Genomic DNA, 10,417 nt, shown 5'->3' with positions numbered 1-10,417 from the left:
TGGGTATGATAAAGATAATATTCTGAATGTAACATGTTGTATTCACAACTTCTTCCCAGAAGTGCTTAGACACATTAGTCTCATTGACCATGGTTCTAGTATAGGAGAAATCATGGGATATTCCTTTCTACAACTCCATTTTGTTGTGGAGTTCTAGTATAGGAGAAATCATGGGATATTCCATTAGAGTCAAAAAGTTCTTCAAAAAATTTGTTTTCAAATTCTCCATCATGATCACTTCTGACTCTGATAATCTTAGAGTCATATTCATTTTTCACTTTTGAACATAAACTGGTGAACACAAAATGTGACTCATTCTTGTGCCTTAAGAATTTCACCTGTGTCCAACGAATGTAGTCATCAATAATGATAAGTCCATACTTCTTACCATTGACTGACGATGTCTTAACAGGTCCAAAGAGATCAATGTGTAGAAGTTCCAGAGGTCTGGAGGTGGAAACACCATTTTTGGTTTTGAGAGTAGTTTTAGAAAATTTCCCTTTCTGACATGCTTTACAAAGAGCATCTGAAGAAAACTTCAGCTTAGGCAGGCCTTTGACTAACTCAAGTTTATTTAGCTGAGAAATCTTCCTCAAGATAATGTGACCCAAGCGTCTAGGCCACACCCATTGCCATTCATTAACAGACATCAAGCATTTCACATTTTATTTTTTCAAATCTGAAAGTTTTATTTTATAAATGTTGTTCTTCCTTTTTCCAGTGAAAATGATTGTGCCATTTTTCGGATTGACAGTCTTGCACGTTTTTTGATTAAAGATAATATCATAAACGTTATCACTTAAATGAGTTATGGATGATAAATGATGCATTAATCCCTCAACATAAAGAACATCTGAAATAGAGGGAAGAGATATGTTACCAACTGTTCCAGATCCTCTAATTCTTCCTTTCTGATTTCCTCCAAAACCTACGAAACCAACATCTTTAAGTTCCAGGTCATGGAACATATGCTTTCTTCTCGTCATGTGTCACGAGCATCCAGAGTCCAGGTGCCATGACTTGTGTTTTAACTTTGCTGCATAGGATATCTGCAACGTACATTATTTTATCTTTTGGTACCCATAATCTTTTGGGTCCTTTAGGATTAGTTTTCCCAGAGTTTCTGAAAACTTTGGGTTTTCTAGCTTTACCGAACCTCTGTGCCTGTGCCGGTGTATAATGGTAAGAAAAAAGAGATTTTGGTTTGTTTTCTATAGAAGGTTTCTAATCATCGTCATCAGAGTCATAACCAAATCCTCTTTTTCTATCATGACTTACACCATAGATTATAGAAGTCATTTTGCTTCTATCTAGGCTGTTGTTCAGAAATTTCTGAAAGGCTTTATCATATTTGTATATGATAGTATCAGAAGTAGGTGGAGCTTTAGAAAGAGTTTCCTTAAGTTTTGAACATTTCTTAGTTTAAAAATATTTTTCTCTTTCAAGAATAAAATTATTTTCTTAGAGTTCAGAAACTTCTTTCTCAAGCTTGTCATACTCTTCAACAATCTCTTCATGAACCTTTTTCAGGTTCTTGAATTTCTGTTGAAGCTTCTGATATAAGCTTAGAGATTCTGACAAACAAGATTTAAGATCAGAACGAGAAAAGGCAGAGAATACCTCATCAGAGTCAGACTCTGTTTCAGATAAACTTCCAGAGGTAGTGGCCATGAATGCTGTATTTGCTTTCTCCTCTTCATAATCAGATTAGGGAGCTTTAGATTCAGAGTCGCCCCATGTTGCCATGAGTCCTTTATTCTTTTATTTGAATGAGTTCTTCTTGAAGCTTTCTTTTCTGAAGCTATCCTTCTTTAGCTTTGGACAGTCATTTCTGTAGTGTCCATGCTCTTTGCATTCATTAAATGTTACTTCCCTGTTGGGTCTACCTATAGAGGTTGAATCTTGACAGTCTCCCTTCTGTCTGGGCCTTATGAAGTTGTTTTGTCTCTTTCTCTATAGTTTTTTGATTCTTATGGAAGGAATAGATAATTCTTCTTCATCATCAGAATCTTCATTCTCAGAGTCATCAGCTTCTTCCTCTTCAGCTTGAAAGGCTTTGTTCCTTTTTGGCTTTCTTCTTTCAGGCCTTGACTTTAGAGCAACAAATTTTCTTTTCTTCCGAGGTTCATCTTATTCTATCTCTATTTCATGACTTTCGAGAGAGTTGATAAGCTCTTCAAGACTTATGATTCAAATCCTTGGACAGCTTCAGAGAAATAACCATACGTCTCCACTTCTTGGGAACACTTCTGATTATCTTCTTGATGTGATTTGCTGTAGTTTATCCTTTGTCCAGAACCTTGAGTCTTGCAACCAAGGTTTGGAACCTTGAGAACATCACTTCAACAGCTTCATCATCTTCCATTATGAAGGCTTCATACTTCTGGATTAAGGCCAAAGCCTTAGTTTCTTTAGCTTGCTTGTTGCCTTCGTGCGTCATTTTCAAGGAGTCAAAAATATCTTTGGATGTTTCCCTGTTGGTTATCTTCTTGTACTCGTTGTAGGAAATAACATTTAACGGAATGGTTCTATCTTTATGGTGATTCTTGAAATCACGCTTCTGATCGTCGCTCATTCTGCTTCTTGGAATAGGAATACCAGTTGTAGAGATGGGTAGCTCATAACCATTTATAACAATATTCCAGAGACCAGCATCATAGCCTAGGAAGAAACTCTCAATTTTGTCCTTCCAGTAGTCAAATTTTTCTCCATTAAGAACTGGAGGTTTTGCATTGTAGCTATCTCTTTCTTTTGTGTTGGCCATGAAGTTTTTCTCACCCTGGGTCTCTCTACACGGTTAAGTGTTTGATTCAAAAATCAATAACAGAGTTGGAGCTCTAATACCAATTAAAGGTAGATAAAAATAAGAAAGAGGGGTTTGAATTGTTTTCACAGGAATTAAAATATTTTTGCAACAACACACGCAAAGAAGAAATAATAACAACACAAATGATTTATCCTGGTTCACTTGAAAATCAAAGTTACTCCAGTCCACCCGGCTAAGGTGATTTCACCTTCAACAAGGACTTAATTCACTAATCTCAACAGATTACAAAGTTCTTCTAAGGGTTCAACAACCTCTTAGCTATGTCAGGTCTACAGACCTAAACAAGTCACTTGAGGAATAAAAAACAATTACAAGAATTACAAAGTGTTTCGCTAGATGCTTCTAGATAAGCAGTATAGACACAATTTAAGAACAATGAATGATAACCACACAATATTGAGCAACAACTCTTGTATGGAAACTTTTTCTTACAAACAACAGTGGTGAATAAATAATCAGAGTATGCAGAGCGTGAGTTGTTCTTTGTAAGAGTGGTGAAAAAGTTGTATGATAAAGTTGTTGTATCAAAGTTGTATTTTGGCAAGTTGTGAATAGGCCCTTATATAACACTTGAGATAATACTGTTAGGGGGAAATCACTAAAGATTTTGTGCCAGCTATGGGAGACAAATGTAGTAAATTCCTTGTCCTTTCTATAGAAGACTAGGAGCATAATCAAATGTTTCCTAAAAAGGATTGTACTAAAATTTGAATACTTCCAACTTAAGTTTCTGACCAGGTGACATCTGATGGCGTGTTTCTGAGCATGTGTTAGAGTGAGGTGAGCATGATCAGAGTCTTCAGAGTTAGAGTCTTCAGATATCTCTTTGCAAAGTCTTCAAATAGAGTTCTCAGAATCAGATCATCAGAGCTTGAACTTTAGAGTCAGATTCTTCAAGTGATTGCTCCTCAGATGCATTATGTTCAGAGTATGATGTGATTTCTCTTTGTGCTGGGTCAACGCTTCTGGACTACTTCAGATGCCAAATATTAGTTTCTTCAGAATCAGAAGGTGACTTATCGGAGTCATTTCAACTTAGAATCCTGCACACTTAAGAAAATTGTTAGGATACCAAATTGTTTCATTCTTTCTTATCATCAAAACTTAGAGATACATTGCAAAATCAAAATCTTGTTCTAACACAAACATCTATCATAATCAACCTCTGATACATTTAATAAGTGATAGTAATTGGCGTTAGTTTTTCAACACTTCAAACCGCAACTCGTTCAGAGTTACAGAACTCAAGTTATGCTCTAAAACATCTCACTTTGTAGCACGCACTATGATCTGTAGCACTCCCTAGCAAAAAAAAACTTTTTTGGCTTGCCTCTGGGCCAGAAACCAAAGAGCTACTACGGTCGTCCATAGCATGTGCTACAACCCATAACAGAGCCTAGAAAACCCTATTTTTCTCATGATTTTGTGCGATCAGGCTTGTTTTTCAGTCGTCCATTCGACCCAAAATCCCAAATTTTGACCTCTGACAGTTCCAAATCATACCCTACATCATGGTTCATGAAAACATATGGATTTTTTATCATCTCTTAAAAGCTAACTCAACAATACATTATGTTCGTCATCTCTAAATCACCATTAACACACTTGTTAAGAAATATGGTTAGGTCTAACTCAACCTTATAAAACCGGTTGGTAGAGTGAGGACTCCCCTCCACTTATAAACACATGTTTAGGCCATATATCATCTGATATAGGACTCTTAACATACCGCCTCACGCTCAGGAGTAAACAACTAGAGCATGGAAATAAATGGTGGATGACTCGATAGCAGAAACCATAGTAGGTGGTCCACCGGATCTTAAATCAGGCTCTGATACCATGTTAAGAAATGTGGTTGGGTCTAACTCAACCCTACAAAATCGATTGGTAGAGTAAGGACTGTCCTCACTTATAAACACATGTTCATACTATATATTATCCGATATGGGACTCTTAACAACACTTATGGTCACAACCTTCAAACATCCCTCAATAGCAGATTTTCATACATATAAAATCAAGGTAAATCAAACAAAATTTCAGATGCACAAGCATACATATGAACACCACAAATCATCATTCAAATAGTTATTCATGAGAAAACACGACAATCACCATATAACAACTATCATAGCTCACAATTTAGAATTATGAATCAAACACTCAACCTTAAGGAGGTTAAGGGTCCTCCATCTACCCCTCATTCTTTAACACCCATTAGATGAATAGTCCCCCCCCCACCTTTACCTGATTATTCCAGTCAAGATGAAAGAATCCCTAAACTTTTTCTCCTAAGCCCTTTTTCTCATTCCTCTTGCCCTAGCCATTCTTTTCTCTCTTCCAAGTTTTTCACTTAATATTACAGACTGGATTTTTCTCCACTTCTCTCATATTTCTAATAACCATATTCCTCCTAATTATGTTTACCCTATATTACCCTCAACTTAACCTCGTAATTATCACCTTTCCCTCAAAATCTCTACACACTCCCTTTTTTCTGATTATTTTATTATTCCAATATTATTTACTCACTTAATTAAATAAACTCCTATTATTTAATTACCAAGATAATCATAAATAATTCTAACTTATTACAACTAACCTATGCACCCCACATAATATAATCAAATAAAATACACTAATTCACAATGAATACATGGATAAATCGACTAAATGAATAAATTGAAAATGGGGTATTACATCAGGCATTCTGTCCCGTTGAAGTGCCCATGACGAGATAAGAGTGTCTTCCAACGGCGGTACAAGCATGTGGATAAAATAACTTTCACTTGAGGGGGAACATAGTGGATGGTCTCACACTTGAGGGGGAGATTTTTTGGGGGAAAATGTGAATTGTATTGAAAAAAATGTGAGTTTTAAGTCTCATATTGCTTAGAAAAGTGGAGGTTGAGCATTTAATGAGTAAGAGGACTCATACACATATCACCTTAAGGTGTTGGATGAATATGTGTTGTCTCTCTCACTTATTTGGATGAGTCTTTGATCTTTAGGTGAGTGTTTGACCCAATGTGAATGCTTCTCCCTCATGATGACCCATCAAAGATATCATAATATTCCAGAGTGTATATTAATGATTGGTGATGGAACAATCTTAGAGCCAAATGATTGTTATGTTTACATTACCATTCCAAAAGAGTTTTTGATATCTAATTTTAGTGACTTGATTGAAGTCATTGTTATAAATACATATCCTAATCTAATTAATAACTATTAAGATTCTAAGTATCTTTAAAGTAGGACAATATTGACTTCAACCATTGAGGCCGTAGATGATACAAATGATTATATCAAAAACCTTATTTTAGAAAGCCTAGTCATCGAAGCTAAAATAAATTTTTGAGAAAAATATTGGGAACATCATTTATATCCCACGAATGTCTATATCTCCTTAACAATTACCATAGCCATTCAAAACCGGTGAAAAGACCATTTCCCATATTTTTTTTATTTGCTATGAAAATTAACAACTCTCAAGGTCAATCATAAAACGATGTTGGTTTATACTTCTAAAAGATATTTTTAGTCATGAACAACTTTATGTGGAAATTTTTAGAATCAAGTTTTAAAAAGATCTTAAAATATCGATTCACGACAAAGATAAATAAAATATGACTACTACAACTAATGTATTTTTCAAAAAAGTTTTTCCCATATTTGATAGATAAACTATCACATATATTATTGTGTAAATTACATTTCCTTACTTTTTTTATTATATTGAGTTATAATCTCATGAGCATTTTTATTATTCTTCTAGACCCATTGATTGTGTTTTTTCTTAGAACCCTACTCCTTCAAACATCAATTGCTGGAATATAAGACGACAGAATTCAAAGAGAAAATAATATTTTTTTGACGTGTCTGTTAATATTTTAGTTTATTTCCTTTCTTTGAGAACTAAAGATTATATCTTAGTTAACCTATTTTAATTGTTCAATTATTTAATGTAATATTTCATGTTAAACTAAAGTTTTTGTTTGTATGGTTATTTTAATACAAGAGAGTTTATCTAGTCATTACTCATTACACAATTAAATCACTCATGTCATATTTACAAGTGTATCTTTATATCGTATCATTACATGATTATACGTGTATCTAAATAAATTTACCTGTATCGACGCACGAGTATCCTACTAGTATTAGTTGATTATATAGTAGTTGCGCCTGTAGCTCAGTGGATAGAGCGTCTGTTTCCTAAGCAAAAGGTTGTAGGTTCAACCCCTACCTGGTGCGTAGATAATTTGAGTTTTAATTCATTTTATATACATAAGTTAAGAAAAGAAATTGTAGTTACAATATTAGAAAGAAAATAACACTATAAAAAAAGCTATTTATCATTATTTATTAATTTATTTTGAGTCAATCTGAAGTCATTGATATATATATATATATATATATATATATATATATATATATTATATTTTGTTTATGTTTATGTTTATGTTTATTCAGATGAAGATTTATAAGTGTTATGTACCATGTTATGTGACGAGATTTAACCGTACAATCGATATGACAAAAATGACTTAGATGGTCCAAAAACAACATATATAAATAAATTTCATATACACGATAAAGTAGCATGAAGTGAAAATACAATATAATCCATAACGAATCCAAAGCACAACTACTATATACTATTGCACTACTGCGTATGTCGGACTACATCTGCTATTCCTCCTCTAGCTCCTCAACCTTCAATACCCCCCGTGCTCTGGCGTTGTCTCTGATAAATCAATGCCTCTCGTGCCTCCGTCATGATGACATCTAGGATCTGCCTCACATTAGACCCATTAGGGAAGATACCATTATCAACGCCTTCTTGCGCAATTTCAATTATACGAAGACATTTAGGAAAGACATCCTCAACATGATCTGACATTGCCTACTCCTCCTCTAGTACCTCCTGATGAGCTGGACTATGTGGATCTTCTGGAGTAGCCTGCACCATATACAAATGTGACACTCTAAAGAGTCATCTGATGTACCCATCGACGTAGCTCTAGTTGCTCTCAGATATGGTACTTCGTGCCTCCTCCAATACCATATGACTCTCATAATCATAAAACATTGCATCCATCTATCTAAGTGTCAAATAAGGATGAGCAGAGACAACAAGGTGTATGAGAATGGTCTGATTATAGCCAAATTGTTGTGTCACACGCTCAGGCAGATGAGGAGCAGTGAGACGTGATCCGCAAGCCAACCATCCAGAGTATAGAAATACATCATCAAATGGTTGCATCTCACAGTGATCGACATAGTTGTTGAAATGCATGTCCTTGTCAACCAAGCGGCCAAGATACACTTTAAACGACTCTATCGATTGGTTCCCTCTAAACGAGGGAATGTAGTAGGGCACGTCATACCCTTAGTGTAAGTCGGTACACTTTCCCAGCCAGAGATACACAGGAATATCGCACCTCAAAAAAAATAAGAACACGACTTAGCATAGCGTAAACGTGCGCTTGCGAGATGGCCTCAATAGAGTCGCCACCGAACTTTATTTATTCCTAAAAAGGAAAGGGGAAATATCAATAAAAGCCAAGAAAGAACGATAATGATATTGGTCATCGCAACCAAATCAGGGTTCGGGAGTCGATTACACAAGGGGAATGTATTAGCACTCCTCACGTCCGTTGTACTCAATGGGAACCATTAGGTTAGTTGTGCGTGTTAGTGTTAGCTTAGAAATGTTAGGCTTCTCCAGTTATTAGGAGGGAAAGAAGAATAAAAATAAAATAAAAGATAAAATGTTTTTGGATTTTTTTATTAATGTGAGAATAAAGGAACTAAACCTAAATTTTTCATTAATGGTCCTAATAAAATTTACAAATCACACTCCTACGTATCCCCGAGTACAATAGAGAGCTCAAGGCTTACGTAGTTCTGGACAGAAAAGGTTTGTTTGTTGGTTGATTTTAGCGAAGGCTACTTTGTGTCAATCGATGAAAATATTATTGGCTACCCAAAACAAGTGGGGAAGGGAACATTCGCATCACAACCGAACGTATTTATAAATCAACATTCGTGGGAAACGTCACAAGCTTACTCACACGTTCAAGTGGACAAAACATTGTTTTTGTGTCATCTCGAGATAAATTACCTTTCGTTTGAGAAAAGGGTTTGAGGACCTGTCGCACGGCGGTGAGAAAAGAGTTTGATTGGTTGGAATGTGTTTTGAGTAATGATGAGAGAGTTCGGAGAGGCGAGAGCTACATCTCGGTTCCTAACTCTCGGGAATTCATGGACTACACCCCGCTTGTTTTTCACCTTATTTGCAAAAGGATTTTGATATTTTTAGATGTTTTTGAAGTTTGGCTTGAGAAAGCGCACTCGAAACTAGTCGCGGTTTAATAATCACTGTTGAATTGTTCTAAGGATGATGAGTGTTTAGATTGGCGAGAACTACATCTCAGATCTTAACTCTTAGGAGCTCGTAGACTACACCCCGTTCCTTTAATCCTTTTTATTGAAAATGTTGAAAAGTAGTTAAGTTTTTTTTATTAGAAAATGGCTTAACATTAGATCAAGCGTTTGATGATCGTTTGTAAAAGAGTTTGATGGAAAGTTTGAGAAATTTGGAATGAGTAAAAATGGATTGAAATGGTGTGGAGATGTCTTTGATAAAATACTCGGTGTTGGATCGAGTTTTTCTTTTTGTTCTTTTTCGGAAAAGATTGATTTTATTCTTTAGTTAAAAACCAACTAAACAAATAACAAATAAAGAATAAAATGATAAAATTATTACACGTCATATGAGTGGGGGTACATTTTGTCGAATGAGAATATGAGATAATGAAACGATTAAATCAAAACCCAATTAACAATACCGAATCGAAGAAAGTAAATAACCAAAATAAAATCCAAAACTACAATTTCAACACACCAATCAACATAATTTTAAACATTGAATCAAAACAAAAACAAACCGAAAATGATATTTGCGATGGATTCATAAATAATTCATGTCGGAGGAGTTGTTGAAAGTGAATATAAAGTAGTTGTTTTCCGGTAATGGCTTGAGAGGGAAGCTGGTGGTGCTATTTTGTGAAGGTTCAATTTTGGTTGCATTCCTCCATGGTTGGGGTGATGAGTGTTTTGTGTTGTTATTTCGTCTTGTAGTGGCCGGAGTTTAAGGAGGGAGTTGTCGTTGCGGATGAAACGGGGAAGGGAAGTGGTTGTTCTCCGGCGGAATATGCGATGAAGAAAGTTTTGATTATAGATGTGGTCTGAAGACGTGTTTCGGCGGTGCAGTAAAAGGGTGAGAGGGATGGTCGGATTGTGTTTTCGGATGGTGGTGAAGAGTGTGGTGAGAAGAAGAATAATGGAAAATTCTCTTTGTTTTTTTGAAGATTTTTATGTTAGAGAAAGTATTGTGTGGTCTCTCTTTTCTTAAGGGAGGGTCTTGTGTGGTGTTTATAAAAGAGGTCACATTTTTTTTATTTTGAGAGAAAAATCCCATCCTTTTGTCAATTTCTTATCTCTTCTCCTTATACCCTCATCCTCTTCTATTATTCATGCCAACAAGAAGAGAAAACCAATAGACGACTGCCACATGTTTCC

At 35.3% G+C, this 10,417-nt stretch overlaps 1 non-coding gene across 1 annotated transcript; it reads left to right on the top strand.

Annotated features, from left to right (window-relative positions):
* The first annotated feature begins 7,011 nt into the window (after positions 1–7,011).
* TRNAR-CCU (transfer RNA arginine (anticodon CCU)) lies at positions 7,012–7,084 on the top strand. The gene has a single exon. It is a non-coding gene; the product is annotated as a tRNA-Arg (tRNA).
* Positions 7,085–10,417: the final 3,333 nt, after the last annotated feature.

Source organism: Lathyrus oleraceus, chromosome 1, assembly GCF_024323335.1.
Source record: "Lathyrus oleraceus cultivar Zhongwan6 chromosome 1, CAAS_Psat_ZW6_1.0, whole genome shotgun sequence".
In the NCBI taxonomy this organism is placed as follows: domain Eukaryota; kingdom Viridiplantae; phylum Streptophyta; class Magnoliopsida; order Fabales; family Fabaceae; genus Lathyrus; species Lathyrus oleraceus.
The sequence above is the reverse complement of the archived record's forward strand: the minus strand, read 5'-3'. Positions and strand labels throughout refer to the sequence as shown.